The sequence below is a fragment of the Heloderma suspectum genome, chromosome 5, assembly GCF_057233095.1.
Source record: "Heloderma suspectum isolate Gila_16-S chromosome 5, 16-S_ref, whole genome shotgun sequence".
NCBI lineage: Eukaryota > Metazoa > Chordata > Lepidosauria > Squamata > Helodermatidae > Heloderma > Heloderma suspectum.
The window spans coordinates 87,301,094-87,327,459 of record NC_139462.1 but is presented as its reverse complement, the minus strand read 5'-3'; the positions used below and the strand labels follow the sequence as shown (position 1 = coordinate 87,327,459).

Here is a 26,366-nt window from a genome sequence, read left to right as displayed (position 1 = left end):
CCTTTATTATGCGGAATGAAAGTGTGGAGGGCATATAAAAGTCATTTCATACAGATAAGGTCCATAGTTGCTATGTTTTGATGCACTGTTTAGTTGATGCTTCACTTCTAAAGGATCTGTGAGAGAATATTGCCAGAGATTTTAAGAACACGCAGTGAATGCAGTTTTAATCCTCATACATCAGTGTGCATCACTGATTTTAAATGGAGCCCTTGCCACTTAATGCTTTTCTGTAGACCAGCACATTTCCCCAACACTTTCACATTTATATGCTATCTTTTGGGGGTATATTTCTAATGGTTGCTTGAGATTTGGAAATAATTCATTATGCTTCTAACTTGCTTGGACTCTACACAAAAGCGCAGGTTCCCCTTTCCTGTTTGTTAGTGTTTGGGGCGCGTTTGTCTTTAGGGGATGTTAAAATGCAGCAAAAAATAAACATGAGATAGAAGTCATCCTTGTATAATTTAAGAGTTGCTATTTCAGAACTTCAGTATATAAGACCAGTACTCTTTAAATGTAAGAGGTCTACAGGCTGTGTTGCCTTAGTAGGCTGGGCTCTCCGTTAATTATAGTCTAAACCCAAGTTAAAGAAAACACAACTAAACAAAAGCACATTGGACTTTAAACACTACCCTTTCCTGTGTAGATTCAAGTAGCCATTTGCAGTGATGACTTCTTATGAATTCTCCATGGAGCATCTGCAATAATATGGAGAACCACACACGTGCTCCTTCTGGTCCATGCAGTGAGGCAAACATCACACCTACATCATCAAAAATTGGGTGGCGGTGGTGACGTGGCAATGCTTAGAATGGAAGATAAAGACCATGAACATCTTTCCAAGGCAGTTTGAGAGCCCGGCAATGAGTTTATGAATGGCCATCACACCACTGGAATCCATCCCTGGTTCCCAGTCATCTAGAATATGAGCTCAGCTCCCCACCCAAAACAGGTACCAGTCCCTATTGCAAGGTGACACACACTAAAAAAAAATCAGTTCTGCTTCCTCTTCCACCTGTTAGTACCGGCTGTGATGGGTGCAAAGACCAGGCCATCTTTCTGGAAGGAATGTAGAGAAGATGGTTGGAAATTCTAACCCCTGATAAAGGGTTGGATTCAGATTGAGGCATATGCAACTGGGCTGGTGGAAGCAGACTTAACATGGCAGCCCCTGCAGGCCCCTAAAAATGCTACACAGAGAGTCAGCTGAATGGGGTGCAAGGGGGAAGGGGAGATTCCCCCCAAAATCATGCAAGGCACCTTCCATGAGTGGAGCCCTTCGGTACATAGAAGGCAGATTCTTGATCCAGCCCAAAATGTTTAATAAGTCTGAAGGATCCTTCTCTTTCCAGGTCTGAAGCTGCTCTGCCACTCTGCCCTGCAGATGTAAGCTCCCAGCTCACTGTTCTGCCCCCTCCACAACCAAAGCACACTTTGGCTCACTGATGGTGTAATCAGTCTTCAGATTTGCTTCACACAACTGAGCTTTCTATATCTAAAGGCTGGGGTGATGGTGGGAGTTTGAAGTATTTTCTTTGAATGGTGTCTATATATTTGTGTCTGTGGGTGCTTGAATTGGTGGATCAGGAATGTTTTCCCTTCAGTTAAGGAGTGACAAACTGCAGAATGCAGGTTTTCTTCACTGGGTGTACACATGGCTGTAATTGTTAAATGATACTATTAGTACTGCTTATGAACAATAGTGACAACAACATATACCACAAAGAGAACAGACATTAAAAAATAGATGACAAACTTATGCATCTGACATTAGCTATCTGTAGTGATGGGTGAACTCCCCTCATCTGTGAATTTAGAATATGCTAAGCTAGTATTTTTTTAAAACCTGTAAAATAGTTCATCTTTATTATTAACCCATCACAGACCCCATGACATCATCTGTTGTACTGGGGTCAAACAAAACTGGACAACATCCAAAATAACCCAAGAGAATGAAGAGACAAAGTCTGAAGATGTTGAAAAAAATATATGTATGGTTTTATTCTTTGAAGTAGCCCACAGGATTCATCTTGGAGATGAACCTTTCCAGTCTCTGCAAGCACTTTCTAGTACAATGGACCCCTGAAGAAGGTCCAATTATATATATAGGGCTGAAATAGATTGGGCTACTTCAAAGAATATATTTAGTGTGTGTGTGTGTTCAATATCCTGGGACATCATCTGTTGTGCAACAGAGTCTCCTCCAGCTTTGCTGAGTCCTCCACGCACCCCGTTCTCCAAAGCCTATCTCACAGCAGCAATGGGAATGTCTTCCAAGAGGCCTCTCTGTGAGACCTCCATTCCTCTCTGGCATGTTGAATGCTGAAACAATACTACTGAAGACACTATGGACATTGGGAAATGTAGTCCACCACTAGGGCACATGAGTGTTTACTTAGCATGGACATTACATGCTCTGGAAACTACATGGACCATGGTGCCCTGCACCTGGGTGCTGTCATGACCACATCCTAAGCACAATGGGCCCTGGCCCAATCATTTCCAGGGCTTCTGATATCCATACTAAGTATTTAGGGGCCTTGCTAGATCAGATTTTCCAAGGTCACTGATTGTTGTTTCAGGATTTAAGACACTAGGAAGAAATAGAGCCCTCATACAAAGCCTCTCCATTATTGCTGCACTGCCACTGCCACCAGGTAGGCTTTAGGAAGGGGACGGCTGTGCTGGTGGGGCGTAATGACTCTGAACTCAAACTTCATAGGGGTTTATTCTTGTCTTACGCATTTAGTGTTTGTGTGAACACTTACATTGTGTGAACACTTACTGTTCAGCATCCTCTCTAGTCATCAAACTATGTTTTCTCTCTCTCTTTCTTATTGAGCCATACCATCTCTTCAGACTGAAGAGATAGTTGGCATGGTTCAAGGGTGGAAATAGATAAATGCTTACTATACTTTTACTGCTTAAGCATTCCTATTAAGTATGAGTAAATGCTCTTTTATTGCTCCCAAAGGAGAACTTCAACTATCTAGAGAGCAGATTTTCTATCCGCTCTGACCATGCAGCGAGACTGGCATTGCCAGGAGTACATTTAGTCCCTCGGAAAGGTGAAAAAGTGTGCAGGAGGTGCTAGCTGATGCTACCTTTAGCAGGTAACTGGCAGTGTGTCTCCTCATGATGCTTGGTCATGTTGGAAGTCTGGCCACATGGAAGGAATCCACACTGTGCCTTCTTTCCTGGTTAGGATTGCCCTAGTTTCCAGGAGGATTCATGCTGGTGTGGGATGGAGCTTCAGCATGGACACCCCCCACATGGCCACAGGCTTCCATTGTAACAAAATGACACAGATAGGAGCCATACTGCTACTATTCCCACTCCACTTAGGCAAGGGTGCACAACTTTTTCTGCCCCAAGGGTCACCCTGGGTATCTGCTGGGGGTGGCGGGAGTTGCACGTGTACATGCACATACATTCACATATAACTCACATACAGCACACCACTCACTCACTCACATCCAAGTCCTGCCCAAGAGCATTTCAGAGGCCTGGCACTTGGTTTGATTGGATAAAACAACACTACTCCCAGAAACCTCCATTCTCAAACCAGACAGCCATCCAGGCATCCTGGGGGACAGGGGAGTTTAGGAACAGGCTCTATGGTTTCTGCCCTGTTTCTAGAGCATCCTAGGAAAGAGGCAGGAGCCTTTGAACACCGCTTCTTAGGATGCTCTGGGGATACTCTAGGAATGAGATTTCTATAGGAGGAACCATAGAGCCCATTTCTAAAGTGTTTTTCTCTCTCCTTTTCCCTGGGGATCTTGGGGGCCACCAGACATCAAAAGATCACATCAAAAAGACTCCAACTCTCTGCACAGACTTTTCTAAAGAGTAACCATTCAGTGGTGACCCAACTTCAGCTCTCTAGAAATACAGAAATTTAATTTAATCTTACAAATCTGCGGACAGAATGTGATCAATTAGCAGTGCAAACACAGAATCCCTAATGTCCTCTTGCAGAATGAACATCCGTCCGTCTTTTCTCAGCCAAAAAAAGCACGATATGCTTCCCACAAATGTTTCAGACTAATGCAACCTGCACTACAGTTAATGATGAGGAACTTCTGTGGCAAACAAAATCCATCTGGTGTGTATCTCTCTTTTGCCTGCAATAGCTAAAGTAGCACATGATAAATTACTAAATATTTTATATGTTTATTTGCTAACAAAGTGACTTCAGCATTTGAATCCTTGTGTCTTGGCCCCAAAGGAATAATACAATAACTGCAGTGGCCTTCATGACATATCAGCATTTTTATTAACTTTATCTCTTAGGCTGAAAAGTGCTGCGTGTGAGCACTGAAGTATATGGACAAATCTTCCATACATACTGTAATGGAGCACATTTGAGAGAAGCTAGGTTCAAACCATCTCCTGCCACCAACAGTGAAATTACACCATCAGGTATCATGAAAAAATCACACATAGTGACTTTTTCCTTGGTTAAGGATTATGTGGTCACATTTATTTTTTCCACAGTATGGGCTGGATTAGGAACTGGTGATGTTGCCCAAATCTGAACATACCAGGCTCAAACTACCTTTTTCCCACAGCTCTCAGTACCTGATCTTACTGAAAATTAAGCTTCCTTTACTTGACATTCTTACTCCATTCATAATTAAAATCAATATGTATTAGGAGCATGGACAGAAAACACAGATTCAATTTGGAACTTGCTTCAAAGCCTTGCATAGGCATCTCTCTTCAGTTTAGTTTCCAGAGCTTTGGATGACTCCCCATTAACTATAATGAAGAAATGAATAGACAGCTATAACTTCATAATGCGTTGTCAAAATTTTATTATTACATGTGCAGGCATAGTGGCCCTTTCTGAAGGGATGGTGCCTGTCATGTTTCAGACAAATAGGTATAGGGGTTCTTGTGCTAGGTGCTGTTAAAATGTGAAGATTTTTTCAAAGCAAGAATCAGCAGCCCATAATTTCTTTTCTCTCTTTTTTCCCAAGCAGAATTGGATGACATAATTGCTCCTTCTGTGGGGATGAAACCTGCCTAATAATAATAATTTTAGACAAATTGGTGCAGGGGTTCTTGTGCAAAGGGAGCCTTTAAAGTTTGGGTTATTTTTAAAGGGATGCCCATCCCCACTTAAGGTTTTATGGGTAGTCTGCTGTATTCTTTGTAGGTATGTTGTGTGACTGTAACACACATGCACACATGCATGCACACTTGGGATGTCTATTTCTGGGAAATCTGGTTCTTTTTTGGCACAGTGGAGTTCCGTAGCATATACACTGTGGGCTGTTCCCCGAACTCCAGGAACTTTTCGCACATTTTTGAAGGTTCTGCAGTTTGCGCAAATTACGGCCGAATTTGCCCAAATGGGTTTGGCTATAATTTGCACAAATTGCAGAACTGTCCCATCGTGCCCCCCCCCCCCCAATGCACAAAATTCCTGGAAAATCCATGAACTGGCCCAACTCACTGCAGTTCGAGTCAGGCCCTGCAGTGGGAACCAAAATGAAGTCTGGGGGCCAAGCCTAGGAAAAACCATCAGACTCCACCCCCCAAATGGATTTCTCTGACATCCCTAATGCACACACAGTGTTAGAATAGTGCTTGGTTGTTGTTCAGTCATTCAGTCGTGTCCGACTCTTCGTGACCCCATGGACCATAGCACGCCAGGCCTTCCTGTCCTGCGCACTCTCCCGGAGTGTGCTCAGGTTCATATTCATTGCATCGGTGATGCTATCTAGCCATCTCATCCTCTGCCGTCCCCTTCTCCTTTTGCCTTCAGTCTTTCCCAGCATCAGGGTCTTTTCCAGAGAGTTTTCTCTTCGCATTAGGTGGCCAAAATATTTGAGCTTCAGCTTCAGCATCTGTCCTTCCAATGAGCACTCAGGGTTGATTTCCTTTAGGATGGACTGATTTGACCTCCTTGCAGTCCAGGGGACTCGTAAGAGTCTTCTCCAGCACCACAGTTCGAAAGCATCAATTCTTCGGCGCTCAGCCTTCCTTATATTCCAGCTCTCACAGCCATACATTACTACTGGGAAAACCATAGCTTTGATTAGACGGACCTTTGTCGGCAAGGTGATGTCTCTGCTTCTTACTATGCTGTCTAGGTTTGCCATAGCTTTCCTCCCAAGGAGCAAGCGTCTTTTAATTTCATGGCTACAGTCACCGTCTGCAGTGATCTTGGAGCCCAAGAAAGTAAAATCTGTCACTGCTTCCAATTCTTCCCCTTCTATATGCCAGGAAGTGATAGGGCCAGATGCCATGATCTTTGTTTTTTTAATGTTGAGTTTCAAACCAGCTTTTGCACTCTCCTCTTTCACCCTCAACAACAGGCTGTTTAGATCCTCTTCGCTTTCTGCCATTAGGGTGGTATCGTCTGCATATCGGAGGTTGTTGATAATTCTCCCAGCAATCTTAATTCCGACCTCTGATTCATCCAACCCGGCATTTCTCATGATGTACTCTGCATATAAGTTAAATAAGCAGGGTGACAATATGCAGCCTTGTCGTACTCCTTTCCCAATTTTGAACCACTCGGTTGTTCCATGTCTGGTTCTTACTGTTGCTTCTTGACCCTCGTACAGGTTTCTCAGGAGACAGGTAAGGTGGTCTGGTACTCCCATCACTTTAAGAATTTGCCACAGTTTGTTGTGATCCACACAATCAAAGGCTTTAGCGTAGTCAATGAAGCAGAAATAGACGTTTTTCTGGAATTCTCTTGCTTTCTCCATGATGCAGCGAATGTTGGCGATTTGATCTCGAGTTCCTCTGCCTCTTCGAAACCCAGCTTGTACTTCCGGTAGTTCTCGGTTCGCATACTGCTGAAGCCTAGCTTGTAGGATTTTGAGCATCACCTTGCTGGCATGTGAAATGAGCGCAATTGTGCAGTAGTTTGAACACTCTTTGGCGTTGCCCTTCTTTGGAATTGGAATGTAAACTGACCTTTTCCAGTCTTGCGGCCATTGCTGAGTGTTCCAAATGTGTTGGCATATTGAGTGCAGCACTTTAACAGCATCATCTTTTAGGATTTTAAATAGCTCAGCTGGAATACTGTCATCTCCGCTAGGTTTGTTGTTACTAATGCTTCCTAAGGCCCACTTGACTTCACTCTCGAGGATGTCCGGATCAAGTTCAGTGACCGCACTATCATGGCTATCAAGGACATTACTATCATGGCTATCAAGGACATTAAGATCTTTCCTGTATAGTTCTTCTGTGTATTCTTTCCACCTCTTCTTAATCTCATCTGCTTCTGCGAGGGTCCCTGCCTTCTTTGTCCTTTATCATGCCCATGTTTGCACAAAACGTTCCCTTGAGATCTCCAATTTTCTTGAAGAGATCTCTAGTCTTTCCCATTCTGTTGTTTTCCTCGATTTCCTTGCATTGTTCATTTAAGAAGGCCTTCTTGTCTCTCCTTGCGATTCTCTGGAATTCTGCATTCAGTTGGATATATCTTCCCCTTTCTCCCTTGCTTTTTGCTTCCCTTCTTTCCTCAGCTACTTGTAAAGCCTCATCAGACAGCCACTTGGCTTGCTTGCATTTCTTTTTCTTTGGGATGGACTGAGTTGCTGCCTCCTGAACAATGTTACGGACCTCCATCCATAGTTCCTCAGGCACTCTGTCTATCAGGTCTGAACAAACTATAAAACCCTCTGTGCTTGTAAAGTCCTCAGAGCACCAGTACTCTACTCTTTCAGGCAGAGAGGGTGTACAGGTCCTTCTTTCTCTTTGTTTCAGATTATATTCCCATTTCAAAATTTCAAGTCAGTGTATTTACAGTACACTGCTTTGGCTCTTCAGCTGTCACTTGGCTTGGGAGCCTCATTTACTGTCTGCAGCTAAACTGGGATGGATCTTCTTTGCCTCCCACTCCTGCATAATCCCCACTATTGAGAGTTTCCCGGGGGACTACCGCAAAGATTCTATGTGTTTCACAATTGCTTGCTGAGTATGTGACTTCCAAATGACTGGATGGAAGGAGAAGAAAGGAAGCAATGAAACCTGTGGCACCCAGTTATAGGTCACTCTTAACTTTCCCCAACCAGTGGGGATGGAGAGAGCAGGTAGGGAGGGTATTTTAAATCTTTGCACTGCTGCTAGGTTTTATTTTGGTTTTTATTTTTATTTTGTTTTTAAACTGTAGTTTTAAACTTGTAAACATTTATATTATGTTTTATCGTGTTGTGTTTTACAGTTTTAATTCCTGTGAACCACCCAGAGAGTTTAGGCTATTGGGCGGTATGGAAACGTAACAAATAAATAAATAGACTGATGGATGAACCATTGTTCAATTTGCTGGTGTGCACATCTGTCTTTTCAATAGCAAAAGCGGGTTTTTAGCACTGTGAGTCCCCTTTTTATATGAAGCCAGTTGTCACCCTGAGTGAAACTTTTTCAGATAATAGTTTGGCCTTTGTGATCCTTCTGCCCCCCAAAGAATAGATTGGGCTACTTCAAAGAATATATTTAGTGTGTGTGTGTTCAACATCCTGGGACATCATCTGTTGTGCAACAGAGTCTCCTCCAGCTTTGCTGAGTCACTGATGCATTTGTGTCAGTGCTAACCCATACACTGCCAATCAGGATATGTAAATTACCAGTTTGCATACAGAAACACATTAACACCACAACACTATTTAATTGGCATTCTCTAACGTTCCCTTCTTATTGTGAGCTGTACTATATTCCTTTTGCTTCTTCATAAGATTCTTAAAGCTGGAGCACTATTTTGTGCCTGATGCAGGGTTTCATGATATTCATGGTTAATAATGAAACATAATTCAGTATTTGGGCCTTCACAATACTGCTCACAATGGCAAACAAATACATTTGTACCACTTGCCTCCATGACAACTATGTCATACCTTAATATAGGTATGACATATTATATATATTATATAGCATGCTATATAATATTAATACACTTCTGTTTCCTAATCCACTAATTAGAATAGATACGACAACTTCTCCTGCTTCCATACTCTAAGGAATCCCTATAGCCTGATCCTTTCCAATCTGATTTTACTTAAGCTCATTTTCCAGGTCATCAGTTCAATATCTAACACACTGGCAGTACATGGTATTTCTAGCTAGAAGAACATTGGTTCTGTCTTGAATATAATTTCATGCCTTCCATTTTTGTGTTCATTCTCTTTAGGATGCTTTGGGACTCCTTTCTAATTCATTATCTCTGATAGCGGCAAACCTGGTTCCAGAAAACCCCTTTCCACTTATTTGAAAGTGCAGCTTGGCTGGCCCACATCCATCTCTTAGAAATTCACAAGTAACCCTGAACATTTCTTGGCAGAATTGTGGGGCTGTTTGTGGAAAATGGAGCAATTTTACTACCACCAGTTATTGGTTTATAAAGAATAACTCATCGCAGATCAATTTAGTTAATAGAAAAATTATGTTCATGAGAACATAAACAGTGTCTTGCTAGATGAGGCCAAGGTCCATCTAGGCCAGCACTCTGCTTCCATTAGCAGCCAGCCAGATGTTTTGAGATGATCCAAAGCCTGGCATAAGGGAGAGAGTCATCCCCAGCTATGTAGTATGAAATCCAGAAGTTAATTATCCCACCTTACATTGGGGAGGGAGCAAAAAGAGGTCTGTCTATTGCGATGAACACATAGCAGCTCTGTAGGGTCACTCTCACTGGAGACTGGGCTACTCAGTTTCTGGGAGTGGTTTCTTCCCACTAAGATGGAATGGAATCTCCAAATGAAGCACTTTCCCACTCTAACGATGAATGGCAGCCATTTACTTATATAGGAGAATGTTAATGTTCACCATTAGAGAACTGCCCTTGATGATACTGCTTTTTTTGAAGGACAATGTTTTTCCTCTTCCCTCCCCACTCCACAAATCTGCAAACTGATGCCTTTTGCTTTGTCTGATTTGTGCTAAAGGGTGTCATTAAAAATTAAGCCCACTGTTTTGGCATAGGTATGTACGGGAATCCATTTCTTGATAACACTTGAGAATGATGCTACAGTGTAAGCCCACAGACTAACTTGTTATATGATGTTTGAACTGGCCATCCCTGTACCTAACATTATGAGAGTAATAATTGGCTTTCTTTCTGGAAATAAATTTAATCCAATGGTGGTGGATGGCCAGCTATGTGAAGAGATGTGCTCTCTCTCTGTGTTCCATTCTACTGTGTGACAGAGAGCTCAGCCGATTACTTCACCTAGGCCTCTTCCTCTCATTTAAAAATAATAACAGCGTAATTATGAAAGCACATGTAAAGAGAAGTGACCTTGGAGAATGTAAGGAGCAATGGTTTGGCAGTGCTTCAAGATGTCTTACTAAACAATATGCTTCTGTTCTGTATTTCCTGTGAGAAATGTTTGTATGCCGATTTGCCGTGTGTGTGTTTTAACTGTTGAATAACACTGCTATTGGAGGAGAAGCTAGGAATTTTCACTAATGTTTTAGAGATGCCACCAAAGTTCCTGCCTCTCATAGAAGAGGCAGACTTTACAAACCCCAGCATTCTTCTCCTGCTTGGATTAAAAATCAAAGTTGGAGAAGAATTCCTGGCTCACCCATCTGGCCATTCTAATCTCCTAAACATCATCCTTCCAGTACTTTACACTTATTGGGCAGTACAGCAGCAGCAATAGCAGCACTCCAACCACAATAAACAAAAAAGGAAGAAACAAGAATAAATCTCCCCCCCCCAACCTCTCTCTGGGGTGCTGGTGGCCCTTGGGAGTTGTAGATTCTTCCAGGGACTACTGCCATTGCTTTAGCAATGCAGGCTTCCAAAGTGAGAGTGCCTCAGAAAATAAGGGCACAATCCTACACATGTTTAGATTTTTTTTAAAGTCCTAGGGCTGCTTCACACCATGCTTTTATCCCACAATTGAGATTGCTCCTTCACGGAAGTTTGCAGGCTCTTTACATGATGCAGTGACCCTGCCGTGACCTTCCTGCACTAAATGCCCTTTGTTCCATTTTTAAATAGATCGCAGATAATGAGCTATCAAATTACCCCATTGTGTTCCACTTCAGTTTCCTCCATCAAAAGAGTTAAAGCAGCAAGAAGAGGCATGAGATCAGTGACAGATAATGGAAGACTCAGATACTGAGAGGGGGGAAGAAGCGGGTGAAAAAGGGAGTTGTTGTGGTCCTGCATTTAAAACGGAAGCAGAAAGCCCCGTTTTAAATGCTGGATTTTAGGCTGGTGTAGAAATGCTCCTACAACTTGCAGCATTCAGATAGCCATGCTGGCTGGGGAATGCTGGGAGTTGTAGGACTTCTTTCTGTCTAAACATGCATAGGATTGCACCCTAAATCAAGTTATTTTTGACTTTTTAGAAAGTACCTTGGCTTATATCTTACCCAATCTGATTAAGCTTGGGGGTGGGAAACTTGCCATTTCTAAAGGCTATAGAATAGTAGCACATTTGTAGTGTTGAAATATAGATTGGCCCAGTTCAAAGGGTTTGTTCCCAGTCCAACAAAATATGCTTTAATCCTGGTTTTCTGTCCCAGTTCAGGGGGATCACTCAAACTACAGTTTCCCACTTCTGACATCTCAGCAAACGGTGATTTGATAAACCAGGAAGTCTTGTATTAAGTTCATCTTGAAGGAGGAAGATGAAAGGGGAGGGCGAGGTAGGAGTGCATAGATTCACAATCTAAGAAACTATGGGAATGTGATGTCTGAACTGGGTCAATCACTCCATAATTATCTCCAATAGCCCTGTTGGTCATATCATTCTCATACTGCGGATGGCAGTGGGTGAGGTTCTTGCTTAAGGCCATGTAATAAGTTTGTGGCTAAAGTGAAATCTGAATCCTGAACCGCAGAATTCACAGCTGTCAGATGTAGCACACCTCCAGCTCTTTTCTTACTAGCAGCATAATGTTATAATCAGGATATAGACTAAGAACAAAGTTGGATGCACATTATCTTAGAATAACAGATACATTTTCCTGTTAAACTCCCACTTGGCTGTATAACTGAGGAAAGCAAAAGCATATGCAAAATGTTTGGTATATAGAAAATACATTTTGAACTGTATGTTGCCCAGGAACTGCTATGAGATATAAATTAGGGGTGGGCCCTCCAGATGTTTTGACCTACATCTCCCATGATCCCATCTGATTGGCTCTGCTGCTGGCTAGGGGTGACGGGAGTTGGAGACCAAAACATCTGGAGAGCCACAAGTTCCCCACCCTTGATGTAAATGGAAACTACCTGGAAATGGTGACCACAGCATTATCAACTTCAACATAATGTGGGTTTAAAAAAAAAAAAAGCAGTCTAGAAAATTCAACGAAGACATGCGTAACTTTAAAATTAGAAAACTAATTTTAAACTAATTTTAAAAGGGGAAATTTGTAAAAATGTGAGGACTAGTTAAGAAGAAGCCAAAGCAAGAAGAAGAAGCCAAAGTTAGTTGGATCAAAACTTTGAGGAGCTTGTCGGGAGGACTGCTACCTTGCAACAGGAACACCTTGAAATCCCCTCCTAAACAGGAGGCTGTGCTACTGAGATTCTTCCAGCCCATTCCTCTATGGTCCTGTTTTCTGCTCCCACTACCTCCTCTGCTGTGGCGAGGTGATTTTAAAGGGTTATGTCCAGTTTCTGGGTTGTGAAGTAGCAGCCTTCTTTGTATATATTTATTTATTACATTTTTATACCACCCAGTAGCCAAACTGGGCAGCTGACAAAACTTAAAACCCTAAAATGCAACATGATAAAACGTAATATAACACCTTTAAAAGTCTGAACCAGAACAGAAGATTTGTAGACTTTAAAAAAGAAGTATACCGAAAGCTAGACTAAAATGAATATTACAGGTTAGAAAAGGAATGACTAGAAATCCAAAAGGATCTCACTGTGGATAAATAGTGAAATACATGAAGCAGTAAGAGGTAGAATTATTTCCTTTACAAGTAGGAGCTGTGCTGAAATGAGGAAAATTAAAAGGATCTTTAAGTATTTCCCTCCAGGTTTGTTCAGAATTGTAATTAGATTGGTATTGGCTCTGCAGAAGTCTGTAACTGTTTTGGAATTAAGCAAATTTTACAGTGCAGCATGTGAATGATTGACCAATGCCACTGATAGTGCAGGAGCTTAGCACGAGGTAGGACCAAAATATTTGGCATCTGACTACCAGCTGCATATTGCAGATAGAAGTTATATGTATATGGAAGTTTGCAAGTCACTGGACACACCCACACACTCAAATGGAGCAGGGAAGATTCACTGCAGTCATTGGGGCTTTTAAGGAATATCAATGCCTGTGGGAATAATGACATCATTGTTGCTATCTCTCTAGCCTGTGCAGCAAAGATTCTTTGGAAAGGTATGCTTAATATACCAGATCTTTGGGTCTTTTACCATGAAGTTGCAACTATGCAAATGTACTCAGTCCCATTGACCTCAGTGGGACTTGTATGTTCCTTCAAGAATGTAGCTTCTAGGTGTTTCCCAAGTTTCCAGCTGCCTTATTCAGCTGCCAGCCAGAAGAGAAATAGTGCACTAGTTCTTGCACTATGATGCTTCCCTACACATATGATGAACCCACTGAAAACAATTTGTGACTTTATCATACATTGCTGTTGCACTCGTGTCCTGCTGTTAGATAAAAAGTCCTTGCTTTCAGTTTAGAAGAAAAGGATGCCAGGCAGGCAGCAGTGGATCCAACACTATTTTATTGAACATTTTGCAAAACGGGTGCAGAGCAGTCTGGACCACGAGACACGTGTGCAAAAGCCCTTTATATCATATCGCTTCTGTTGTTCTTACCAGTAACCAATGAAACAGTTAGTATATCGGCTCACTAAGTCAATATCCAATAAACAGTCAATATCAGCTTACCAAGCTGTTAGTCATGAGCGCGTCAGTATGATTCCCTTTTTGCTCCGCCTATGTTTTCCCGCCACTTGGGCTGTTATGTAACTTGAGACGCCAACGGTTATGGAGTCTCCTTTTTTCTAACAATTCCCTCCTTTAAGTCTTTATTCACGTCTTAAAGCATTTAAAACGGAGTTTCTTTATCAGCACAATAAAGCAAGAGCATCTGTTTTGACAGAGCGGTTTCAATTAACCGCTGGGATAAGCCTCTAGCGCAGGGGATAATGCAACAACCAAATAACACTAAAACTCCTATCATCACTACAAGCGAAATAAGGATTGAGGCTGCTAGGTGTTTCCATTTTCCAAACCATCTCTCTAACCAGGCAGTCATGGGGTTGTTAATCCCTGAATTCTCGGCTAATTCTTCAGACAAGGCGGTGAGGCCCTGCAAAGCCCTTGTTACCGTGCCATCTGGGGCAGTGTTGTTAGGGATGAAGGTGCAACACCATCCACCTAGCATGACACAAACCCCTCCTTTTTCTGCTAACATCATATCAAGAACACGCCGATTTTCCCAAGCCATTTCCTTTTACAGCATCTCGAGTATAGTTTATAAACCTCTGTTGATTATAATAAACGTAATTGATCCAATCTACATTTTTGTTAATGGTCACCCACCAAAACAGGGTAGATTCAAATCCTGCAGAAATTTGATTTCTTCCTTTGAACTCGTCTGGCACTCCCCTTGGTACTCCTATGGAGTCAATATATATTTGATCATCAAAAGGGGTTACTGATCGTTTCTGCCGGGGTTGGCCAGTCTTCTCTGCTGGATGGTATGCAATTGAAAAGGGGACTGCCAACTGAACTAACCCACAAGCTCCGGACCAATTGGAGGGCAATACCTCATACAACTCTAGACCACCACAGTACCACCAGAGATCAACTCGTGGGATTGAAAGGGAATTATTCCTAAAGCGGGTGGAATTAACACATCTTACTTTACTCGTCAGGTTCCCTATATGCCCCTCTGTGTCTGCAAGGTTTCGGTGTATGCATCCGGTATGGTTTCTTCTTTGCAGGAAGACTGTGGAAGGTCTGACACGATCCTTTGATTTGAGTGGGGGGTATAATTTATTGAGGGTTTGGCATTCCTCCTCTCCCCATGCATCAGGGTGTTGGAACAAACGGATCACGCAGGTGAGGAGGGAAGGAGTGTCCCATCCCAGTGGAAAGGGCAGCACCTTTGCTACAGATCTCCCTGTGGCACAAACAAAACAGTCAGACTTATTTAAAGACTTGGCTGTATACTTTATCCACTCTAACCACACATTATCAGTTTCCTCTGTTATTGGGATTCCTAACCTGGTTCTCCAGGGATGCCTCTCTTTCTCGGGGATCTGTACCAGAAGTGGTTTGAGGGGTGTTGGTGTGACATTTCAGGGTTTTATCTTAAAGCTGTCAAGCCCAAGTCCTTGAGGTATCACCATCCACGTTAATATTTCTTTAACTAACATTACCAACACCACCCACAATACTTGCTTCATATTACAAGTTTTTTTGTAATTCGAACCCGAGCTTTTCCCAGATGTTGTGACTTGTATATTACAGGCGATTGTGGCTCCTGGATGGCTTCTTCGCCTGTGTCCCTGGCAGCTTCCGGAAGGGTGCCAGGGAGCAAAGGACCGTTGCCCGTGTCCTCCTGTTCTTTCCAGGTGACAGAAGGAAGCGAGGTTCGCTTAAATGGCTTTATCCGGCTGCAATGTGTCCATTTACTAGAACCCACAAGCTTTACACACGAGTGGCTGGTTGGTCCCACCAAATAAGGCCCCTCCCACCCTTCCTTTAAAGCTTCTTTATTCCACTTTTTCAGCAACACCTCGTCTCCCATCTGGAAGAGATGGATAGGTGCATCTAACGGCAGTCTCTGAAACGGAATGGAATAAGCTCGTAGCTGTGAAAGAACAGACTGTAGAGAAGTCAACTGATCCCTTAACATCTGATCACCCACCTCCCACTTGACTTCCTCCCTCCTTCCGCAGTGTACCCGAGGCGGGAACCCAAACATCAGTTCGAAGGGGGACAATTTTATGTCCTTTCTTGGCATCCTTCGAAGCTTCGTTAAAGCTATTGGCAGAGCCTCAACCCAAGTGAGCTTCACCCCTCGCTGGAGTTTGGTTAAAGTCTCCTTGAGGCTCCGATTGATTCTTTCAACCTGTCCACTTGCCTGGGGCCTCCAGGGGCAATGTAAATGCCACTCTACTCCCAGAGCTTGTGCCATCCCCCGTGTAATAACTGAGGTGAAATGTGAGCCCTGATCGGACTCTATAACTTCGGGCAGGGAGAACTGGGGCACCACCTCTTGTAACAATTTAGCAACAACAGTTTTAGCTTGGCAGTTCCTACATGGAAACGCCTCTACCCACCCCGTCATTTGACATACTATTACAAGCAAATACTTGTAACCCCTACATGGTGGCATCTCAGCAAAATCAATCTGTGCCCTCTGGAAAGGATAGTAGGCCCATGGTCGCCCTCCTTTTGGAGGAGGGGGTGCCCTGGGAGGGTTGGTTTTCTGGCAGACTTCACAGGTTGCGGCTAGTCGGTGGGCGCATACAGTTAAGCCAGGGGAGACAAACAGCCTCTTGCAATAGTCGATCATGGCTGATGCTCCAGGGTGTCCAAGAGAATGGTGAACTTGCTCTAGAACAACCCTTTGCAGGGTCTGTGGAAGAAGCAGTCTTCCATCTGTCATCTGGATCCATCCGTCATCGCAGGGACTTATTCCGTGTTCTTGTGCCATCCGTAACTCAGCAGGGGAGTATGTGGGGCACTCTTTTATTTTGGGTAGAATGAGGAATGTTCCTTGGATTCCCTCTCTGGCTGCTCTTTTTGCGGCCTCATCTGCCTTCTGGTTTCCTTGTCTCCATTTTTCCTCTTTTTCTTTCCCATGGGCTCGGACGTGGACAACAGCTACTTGTGAGGGTAGCTGGAGGGCATCCAGAAGATCCACTATTAGGCCACCATTAGCCACTGGAGATCCGTTTGCTGTAAGGAATCCCCTCTCTTTCCACAGTTGCCCATGAGCATGCACAACGGCGAAGGCATTTTTGCTATCGGTATAAATATTTACTCGCTTTCCCTTGCTGGCTTGCAGGGCTCTTGTCAGGGCTACCAGTTCAGCGGATTGGGCAGAGAAATGAGGAGGCAGCCTTTCCTCGCGCACACTCTCCTCTAGAGTAACGACGGCCGCTCCTGTGTAGCACCTTCCATCCAGCATATAGCTAGATCCATCTACAAACAGATCTCTGGCTCCCTCTATTGGTTCATCCTCAAGGTCCGGTCGGCCTTTGGTGTCTAGGTCTAATACTTCAAGGCAGTCATGATCTGGGAGTCCTGATCCGTTTGTGCCCAGTAATGTTGGCAGTAGTGTGGCGATATTAAAGCTAGGGCAAGCCTTAAAAGTGAGGTTTTCGTTTGTTAGTAAACCTATTTCATATCGGGAATGCCGGGCTGGGTTGAGAAATTTGCTTCCTCCTCCTGATCCCAAAATTTGTGGCACTCCATGCGGCACCCAAACTTCAATGGGTCCTCCCATCGTCATTTTCTCGGCTTCGGTACAGATCAGAGCTGCTGCCGCTACTGCCCTCAGGCAACTTGGCCATCCTCGTGCTACGACATCTAGGACCTTGGAATAATATCCCACTGGTCTCCAAGAGGGCCCTTTTCGCTGGCAAAGCACTCCCGAAGCTATGCCCTTATTTTCATGCACATAAAGTCTAAATGGCCGGCTGGGATTTGGTATGGCTAGAGCAGGTGGTGACACAAGAGCAGCTTTAAGACTGAGAAAAGACTTATTCATTTCCTTAGTCCATTTCCATTTATCCAGTCTATCTTTCTGCAGCGCCTCATACAGCGGCCGCGCTGTCTCCCCATAGTTTGCTATCCATAGTCGGCAGAATCCGGTCAACCCCAGGTAGGCCCTCAATTCGCAGGGGGACTTAGGGACAGGAGTGTCACGGATGACTTCAACTCTTTCTTGCCCTAGGCTCCGAGCCCCTTTAGTTATGTGGTAGCCTAGGAATTTTACAGTTGGTTGGGCCAACTGTACTTTTTCTTTTGACACTTTATACCCCCCCCCCGCTAGATAGTTGAGGAGGGAAACCGTCCCACTCAGGCACGCATTCTTGGCCTTGGCTGAAATCAGGAGGTCGTCACAGTACTGGAGGAGATGCACCTCTGAGTGCTGCTGGACCCAGGGTTCGAGATCCTTTTGGAGCTGCTGGCCAAAGATGACCGGTGAGAGATTGAGCCCCTGAGGGATGACTGTCCATGCTAATTGAACTTTTGACCCCCCCCCCGGGCTTTCCCATTCAAAGGCAAACAAAGGCCTTGAATCAGGGTGGAGGGGGATGCTGAAAAAGGCGTCTTTTAGGTCTATGACAGTGAACCAGGCGTGCTCTTCCGGAATTCCTACAAGGAGGGTGTGTGGGTTGGGGACCACAGGATGGGGGGCCTCGATCTGCTGATTAATGAGCCGGAGGTCTTGCACTAAGCGGTAGCCCTTGCCCCCCCTCCCCTTTTTGGCACAGCGATGATGGGCGTGTTATAGGGGGACATTATCTCAATGAGCCGGCCTTCTTCTCGGAGCTTTGTTATTACTGGTTGTAGGCCCTCCTTTCCTTGGCGGGAAAGGGATACTGTTTCACATGAACAGGCTTGCTCCCTCCTTGAGGGGAATTTTGTATGGTGCTGCCGACTTGGCACGAGAGGCCCCTCCAATCCCGGCCCAAGCTAGAGGGTTGACTCTGTTTTCTATTAGGCTCCAGTCCTCGGTGGTCTCTGGGGTGGATTCTTCTGCAACCTTCAAAAGGGCCATTTGGTAGTTACTACTCTGCTGTTTAGGGAGCCGTATCTCCATCCTTCCGTCAGGAGTAAAAGCAATCTCAATTTGGAGTTTAGTCAATAAGTCCCTTCCTAGCAATGCCACCGGACAGGAGGGGGTACAGACAAATGCATGTTCTAGGTGTGTTTTCCCAACCTTAGTGAACAGGGGACGAGAGAGGGGCACTTGGGTTGCCCTTCCCTCGACCCCCATTATGGTGGTGAACCCTCCACCTCCCGTTGGGGGCTCACTGAGGGGGAGGACAGACAGGGCGGCCCCTGTGTCCACAAGGGCTTTGTAGGAGCGGCCCCCAACCTTTATTTTGACCATGGGGTCCCGTCTTGCCTCAGAGACGGCTAAGAGGGGGCCGGGCCCCGGTCTGTCCTAATCTCTTTCCTGTTCATACAGAACTCTCTGCGCTCCTCCCGTATTTTCCCCTCTCTCTTTCTGCTTCAAAGCCTCACAGTCACGCTTCCAGTGCCCCATTTTCTTACAAAAGACACATTGATCTTTCCCCAGGGGAGATCCTTTCCTTCCCCCTTTCCTCCCCTTTCTAGCTCCCTCTTTGTCAGGTTTAAGAACTGCAGCAAGGAGCTTGGCCTGCCTCTTGTCTTTTTCTTTTCCTTCTTCTTCTTCTCGCCTCTCATAAACCTTTTGAGCTACTTCAACTAAAACTCCTAGGTCAGCTGCCAACCCTCCTTCAACTTTTTGCAACTTCTTTCTGATGTCCTGGCAGCTATTTCCCACGAACTGAGTCGTGAGGATCCTTAAATTATTTGGATCATTCAAGTCAATGTCAGTATATTTAGCGAAGGCTTCCCTCAGCCTTTGGAGGAACACGGCAGGAGGTTCGTTTTTGTCTTGCTTTAGAGTCAGGACTTTTTGCAAATTGGGGGCCCTTCTCGCGGCTTGCTTCATGCCTGCTAAAATGAGTCGAAAATAGTCAGCATGTAAGCGTCTATGTGCCGCTGTGGCCACCCCCCAATTGGGTCGCCCTGTGGGCAGAACCTCCGCCGTCTCCTCCTCAGTTGCCTGGGGATTTTCCTCCCTATACTTGGCTCGTGCCCCCGCAAGGATGGTTGGCTTTTGGCTGAGAAAACAGGTGTTCAGTAGCATTTGTGTATCGTCCCATGTGGGGTTGTGAGTAAGCCTCACATTCTCCATCAGAGACAGGAGTGGCCCGGGATCCTCTTCAAAGAAGGGGTTAAATTGTTTCCAATTATACAAATCAGATGTTGTGAATGGGACATAAACAAACATCGTCCCTTGAGGATGTTGGGCGGTAGGGTCGGGGACTTCTCTGATGGGGAAGGTGAACTTCACCGGTGGTTGGGGGTCCTTTCGCAGGTTGTAGTTAAGTCCCCCTTTTGCTTCTCTCTGTAGGACCTCCAATCTTTCCTCTAGGGAATACAGACGATCTTGGAGAGTGTCCTGGCGTTCAACTAGAGGGGTGGGGTCCTCTGGTACTATTTCGTGAGAGGGGTCCTTCTCGGGGGCATCTAACCGCTGGGCGGGCCCCTCAGGAGAGGGTGGTGGTTGCAACGAGTGCCCTGCGACGGCTGTCCCGTAGGGAGGAGGAAGCAGTAGGTCCTCTGGTGCCGTGGCCACGACCCTGGGTGGTCCTTCTTTTGGTGGTTTCCTTTTGACCACCATGGGAAGGGCAAGGGACATGCATTTAACAACCCACGGAGCGGGCCTGCCGCCAAGGGGCACACAAGTTGCCCACGAATCAATATAAGGGAACTGGTCCCAACTTCCCCTCTGTGCTACTATTGTTCACACATCAGATACCAAGGTTGGGTCAAAAGACCCCTCGGGTGGCCATTTGGGTTCTAATATTGGCCATTCCCGGGTGCAAAAAAAGACAAGACGATCCTTTGTCATCTTAGTTCCATAATCCTGCTTAAAATGTGACCAATTGCACAAACAACACTCCAAGGGCGTATGGGACTTCTTCGCAGACTTAGATTGGGACCCGCCCATGACGGTGGGAATTTCAATCAGCAATTCTTGCGCTTCGCCCTCCTCTGACCTAGCCCATCTCCGGGGTAAGGAAATGCAGATCGGGGCTCCCCACTCGCTTCACCCGTAGGCGTCTCACGCAATCACAAACACACCACCGTCCCGCGTTTATCCCCTAATGTAAGCTGTTTCACTTACCCCAAAAGCCTCTTCTGTCCCGCCCGCAGCTGCGTCCAGCTGCTTATTGATCCACTGCCGGTGCCTAAAAGGAGTGATCACGTCTCCCTCTTCCTCTGGCGTTGGTCCCCAGGCGCCTCTGCCGCCACCGTCGTGAGGAGAAGGCAGTGTAAAACAACCGCCTGTGGCCACTTCTCCTCCGCGGCCCCTCGGCTCAGTGCGAAGGGGACGCGCCCCGAAGCAGGATCCGAGTCACGGCACCAAATTGTTAGATTAAAAGTCCTTGCTTTCGGTTTAGAAGAAAAGGATGCCAGGCAGGCAGCAGTGGATCCAACACTATTTTATTGAACGTTTTGCAAAACGGGTGCAGAGCAGTCTGGACCCCGAGACACGTGTGCAAAAGCCCTTTATATCATATCGCTTCTGTTGTTCTTACCAGTAACCAATGAAACAGTTAGTATATCGGCTCACTAAGTCAATATCCAATAAACAGTCACTATCAGCTTACCAAGCTGTTAGTCATGAGCACGTCAGTATGATTCCCTTTTTGCTCCACCTATATTTTCCCGCCACTCGGGCTCTTACGTAACTTGAGACGCCAACGGTTATGGAGTCTCCTTTTTTCTAACACTGCTTGTGAGTTTCCTGTGGGCAGCCGGTTGGCCACTGTGTGAACAGAATGCTGGACTAGATGGACCCTTGGTCTGAATGATCCAGCACAGCTCTTCTTATGTTCTTAATTGCCCCATCTGGGTATAGACTGGAGACAAAATAGCCTCAGGTTAACTGGCAGCAACAGTGTATGTATATTGTAATTGGTGGAATAAAACTACAGATCCATGGAAACAGAAGGATATCAATGAGAAATTATAAGATAAAGCTTTAGGTGTTTAAAGTAAGAGAAGATTAGCTAGAATCTTAACTGGAGAAAGTTTGCTGACAACATTATTTCAGTAAAAGCCTCTTTGTTTTGCAGTGGTTTGGTCAGTGCTGCTGAGTCAACAGCAGAATATAGGAAGAAATAGCACATCTCTCCCTTATCTGGGAAAGAGTTTTATAGCTGAGTGCTAAGTTCCTCGGGGTGATGACTTAACAGCACTTTGTTTTCTTCCTGTCAATGTATTCATTTGAGTTTCTCTCTGTAAAAACTTTTATGACAAGAGGAAAGTTATACAAGCACACTGTTCATATGTGCTCTGAAAATGAGAGGTCAGCTTTTGTGTTGTCCCATTTCATCCCCAAAAGCAGAAGTGTCAAACATCTTTCAGCCTGAGAGTCAAATTCAATTTCAGAGAAGCTCTCAAGAGCTGCATTCCAGTGGTGGGCTGGGCCAAAGGCAAAAGGGGTGGGGCTAAAATACCAGCATATATTAGCTTAAAGCTCTACTGCCAGTACTAAGCCTCAGGAGAGGCATTTCAACCTTTTTAAATGGGGGGGGGGATGTGCAGAAGTCGGGAAATCACTAAATGAGAGCAGTTGGGGAACGGGGGGTGGCCAACTGGGGAACCCTGGAAGGCTGACTTCAGACCCTAGGCGGGCTGTATTTGGCCTTTGGGCCTGAAGTTCGACACCCCTGCCCCAAAGCAAGAACTTTGTTCATGGAGATGCCTCTAAAGAAATCCATGGCACTGTCGAATACATTGTACATAATTGCTGGTGGAAATGAGCCACATCTTCCAGCAATCTAATCGCAAAAGCAATCTCTTCATGCTTCTGTGTATTCTGGTTTTCTTCAGCAGGAAAATGATAGCACTACTATGAGAATTGATGAAATGTCAGGAATTATATTTAATGAAGAGTAAACAAATTCATGCTCTTTGACAGCAAGTATAAACCAATAACTCTTTAATGCCTCATCATACTTCTGATAAAGTGTAAATATATTTTTTACAACTACTGGTTTATACCTGCTAATTGTAACTATAATAATGATGTATACAATATTTATTTTAAAACCCTACTATGCACTTTATTTAACAGAAATCATTTCCCACTTTACCAGGTTAACAGTGGAGTCCTATACATGTCTACCCAGAAGCAGGTCCCATTGAATTCAGTGGGGATTGCTTCCAGGTAAGTGGGTATAGGATTGCAGTGAAAAGTAAATTGGATAACTGATGGCATTTCTACACCAACCTAAAATCCTGCATTTAAAATGGGGCTTTCCACTTCCGTTTTAAACGCAGGATCACCACTGACTCCCAGTCCCTTTATTTGCGCTTCCTCCCCCCGCCCCGCCCTTCTCCCCGCATCTGAGAGTAAACTGAAGCAGAACACAGTGGGGTAATTTGATAGTTCATTATCTGCGATCTATTTAAAAATGGAACAAAGGGCATTTAGCGCAGGAGGGTCACTGCGCTATGTAAAGAGCCCACAAACTTCCATGAAGGAGCAATCTCAATCGCAGGATAAAAGCTCTGTGTGATGAAGCCCTAAGTGTTTTTAGGCTATAGATTTCTTTTAAGGGTGGAAACCCTTAAATTTTACATACCTATCAGCATTTGACAGATGAAAATAGGAACAGTACTGTGTGCTTATAACACCTTTACCATCACATTATGGATTACTGCCTTGGTACCTTCATTTCTACTGTTACACATAACCACATTGCTGAAGGCACTGTGTACACTGTATTAGCTGGGTTTCATCCAACCTTCAGGCAGTATCCAATGGGGCTGTTGTGCAAGCTCCCTTATACAGCTCTGTTGACCTTTCCCATAAGGTCAGAAACTAGCATTTCCATCTGTATCTGCAGTTGCTCCTGGGAGTGCTAAATCTCTGTTGCACAATCACTAAGTCTCACTTAGAGAACAGAATCAGCGGGGATGCAATGTAATCGGTGGGAGCGCAGTGCCCCATTAGATACTGCCCATAGTTCTACATTAAATCAATGCTCATGACTAACTTTAGTCCCATTGATTTTCACTGGGTCTCCTCTTAACTATGTCTAAGCCTAAACCAACCCATTGATTCTGTAATACCTAATCTTGCATTGTCTTTTGAAGCTGACATATGAATTGTTTTTTAGGTTTTAGCCCAATCTTGAGCCCAGACTACAGATGCCAACATCCATGCTTGCTGGGAATTCTGGGAGTTGTAGTCTAGCGCATCTGGACGGCACCAGGCTGAGGAAGGCTACATTATACTAGTCACACTTTTAAAAAATCCTGCTTAAACTGGCCACAAGGTGAAGCCATTGTAGGGCCCTAATGCAGAATCATAGAATCATAGAATAGTAGGGTTGGAAGGGGCCCGCAAGACCATCGAGTCCAATCCCCTGCTCAATGCAGGTCAGACCATCCCTGACAGATGGCTGTCCAGCCTCGTTTTGAATGCCTCCAGTGTGGGAGAGCCCACCACCTCCCTAGGTAATTGGTTCCATTGTCATATTGCTCTAACAGTCAGGAAGTTTTTCCTGATGTTCAGCCGGAATCTGGCTTCCTGTCACTTGAGCCCATTATTCTGTGTCCTGCACTCTGGGATGATCAAGAAGAGATCCTGGTCTCCTTCTCTGTGACAACCTTTCAAGTACTTGAAGAGTGCTATCATATCTCCCCTTAGTCTTCTCTTCTCAAGGCTAAACTTAGGGATATACGAAAGGGACTTCCCTTGTCCTGCAGCTTTTTTCGCGGTGGGGGGAGGCGCTTCGCTTCTCCCCCCAAAGTTCATGCAAGGGGGGGGGAGGCTTCCCGCCTCACCTGGCCGAAATTCAGGCCGGGCGGGAGGCGCCCCATCCCTCGCCAGCGAAAGTCAGGCCGGGTAGAAGTGCCCTGTCTACCCGGCCGCGAAAAAAAAACAAAAAAAAACCCACCCCCATGATAGGCTAAGTAATGATTAACATAGCCTATCACGGCTAGATTTGCAAAGTCAGCCATGATAGGCTATGTTAATCGTCACGTAGCCTCTCATGGGTGACTTTGAAAAAAAAAAAAAGCACGTATGTAAATGGTGGCCCCCATAGGGAGCCGCCATTTGCGTTCCTTATTTGGTCCCTGTAGTCTACGTAAATCTTTACATAGACTACAGGGACCAAATAAGGAACGCAAATGGTGGCTCCCTATGGGGGCCGCCATTTGTGTACGTGCTTTTTATTTTTTTTCAAAGTCACCCGTGATAGGCTACGTGACAATTTACGTAGCCTATCACGGCTGACTTTGGAGATCTAGCCGTGATAGGCTACGTTAATTGTTACATAGCCTATCACGGGGGTGTTTTTTTTTTTTTAACTTTCCTTGTAATGGCGGTGGTGGCAGCCGGTCGAAAAACCGGCTGCCGCCCCCGCCCCTGACAAAGACCCGGCGAACCGCCGCCGGGACCCGCCGCCGGGAGGGACATTCATGAAAGGTAAGTCCCATCGCGGGGGGCTGGCGGGGGGGTGGCGGAGAATTTCACCACCGATTTCGGGGGGCCGAATGCGTTGGCGCTCGGCCCCCCGAAGTTTCGGGGAGAAATTCTCCCCCATCCCTAGCTAAACTTGCCCAGTTCTTTCAGTCTCTCTTCATAGGGCTTTGTTTCCAGTCCCCTGATCATCTTTGTTGCCCTCCTCTGAACCCTCTCCAGTTTGTCTGCATCCTTCTTAAAGTGTGGTGCCCAGAACTGGACACAGTACTCCAGATGAGGCCTAACCAGTGCTGAGTAGAGGGGAACTAGTACTTCCCGGGATTTGGAAGCTATGCTTCTATGAATGCAGCCCAAAAGAGCATTTGCCTTTTTTGCATCACATCATGTTGTTTGCTCATATTCAGCTTGTGATCAACAACAATTCCAAGATCCTTCTCGCTTGTAGTGTTGTTGAGCCACGTATCCCCCATCTTGTAACTGTGCATTTGGTTTCTTTTTTCCTAGGTGCAGAACTTAGCATTTATCCTTATTAAATGTCATTCTGTTGTTTTCTGGCCAGCGCTCCAGTCTATCCAGATCACTTTGAATTTTGTTTCTGTCTTCCAAAGCTGTCCCACCAAATTTTGTGTCATCTGCAAATTTGATCAGCATTCCCTGCACCTCCTCTTCCAAGTCATTAATAAAAATGTTGAAGAGCACTGGGCCCAGGACTGAGCCCTGCGGTACCCCACTCGGTACCTCTCCCCAGTTTGAGAAGGTCCCATTGATAAGCACTCTTTGAGTCCAATTCTGTAGCCAACTGTGGATCCACCTGAGAGTTGTTTCATCTAGCCCACTTTGAGCTAGTTTGCTCATCAGGATATCATGGGGCACTTTGTCGAAAGCTTTGCTGAAGTCGAGGTATATGATGTCTACAGCATTCCCACGGTCTACAAGGGAGGTTACTTGATCAAAAAATGGGATCAGATTCGTCTGGCAGGACTTGTTTTTGACAAATCCATTTGGCTTCGAGTAATCACTGCATTGTTTTCAAGGTGCTTCCAGATGGGTTGCTTTATCATCTGCTCCAGAATTTTCCCAGGGAAAATTTCGACAGCTGCTTTCTCCTTCCAGTCCAAGTCCTGTTTCTGGTTTCCTGCTGAAAAGGGCCTCCTCGCTGGCTGATATTTGCCCTCAAAGGTG

At 45.1% G+C, this 26,366-nt stretch overlaps 1 protein-coding gene across 1 annotated transcript in view; it reads left to right on the top strand.

Moving 5' to 3' along the window:
* SORBS2 (sorbin and SH3 domain containing 2) overlaps nt 1–26,366 on the top strand; it is a 399,410-nt gene that overhangs the window by 146,099 nt on the left and 226,945 nt on the right. The window lies entirely within an intron of this gene.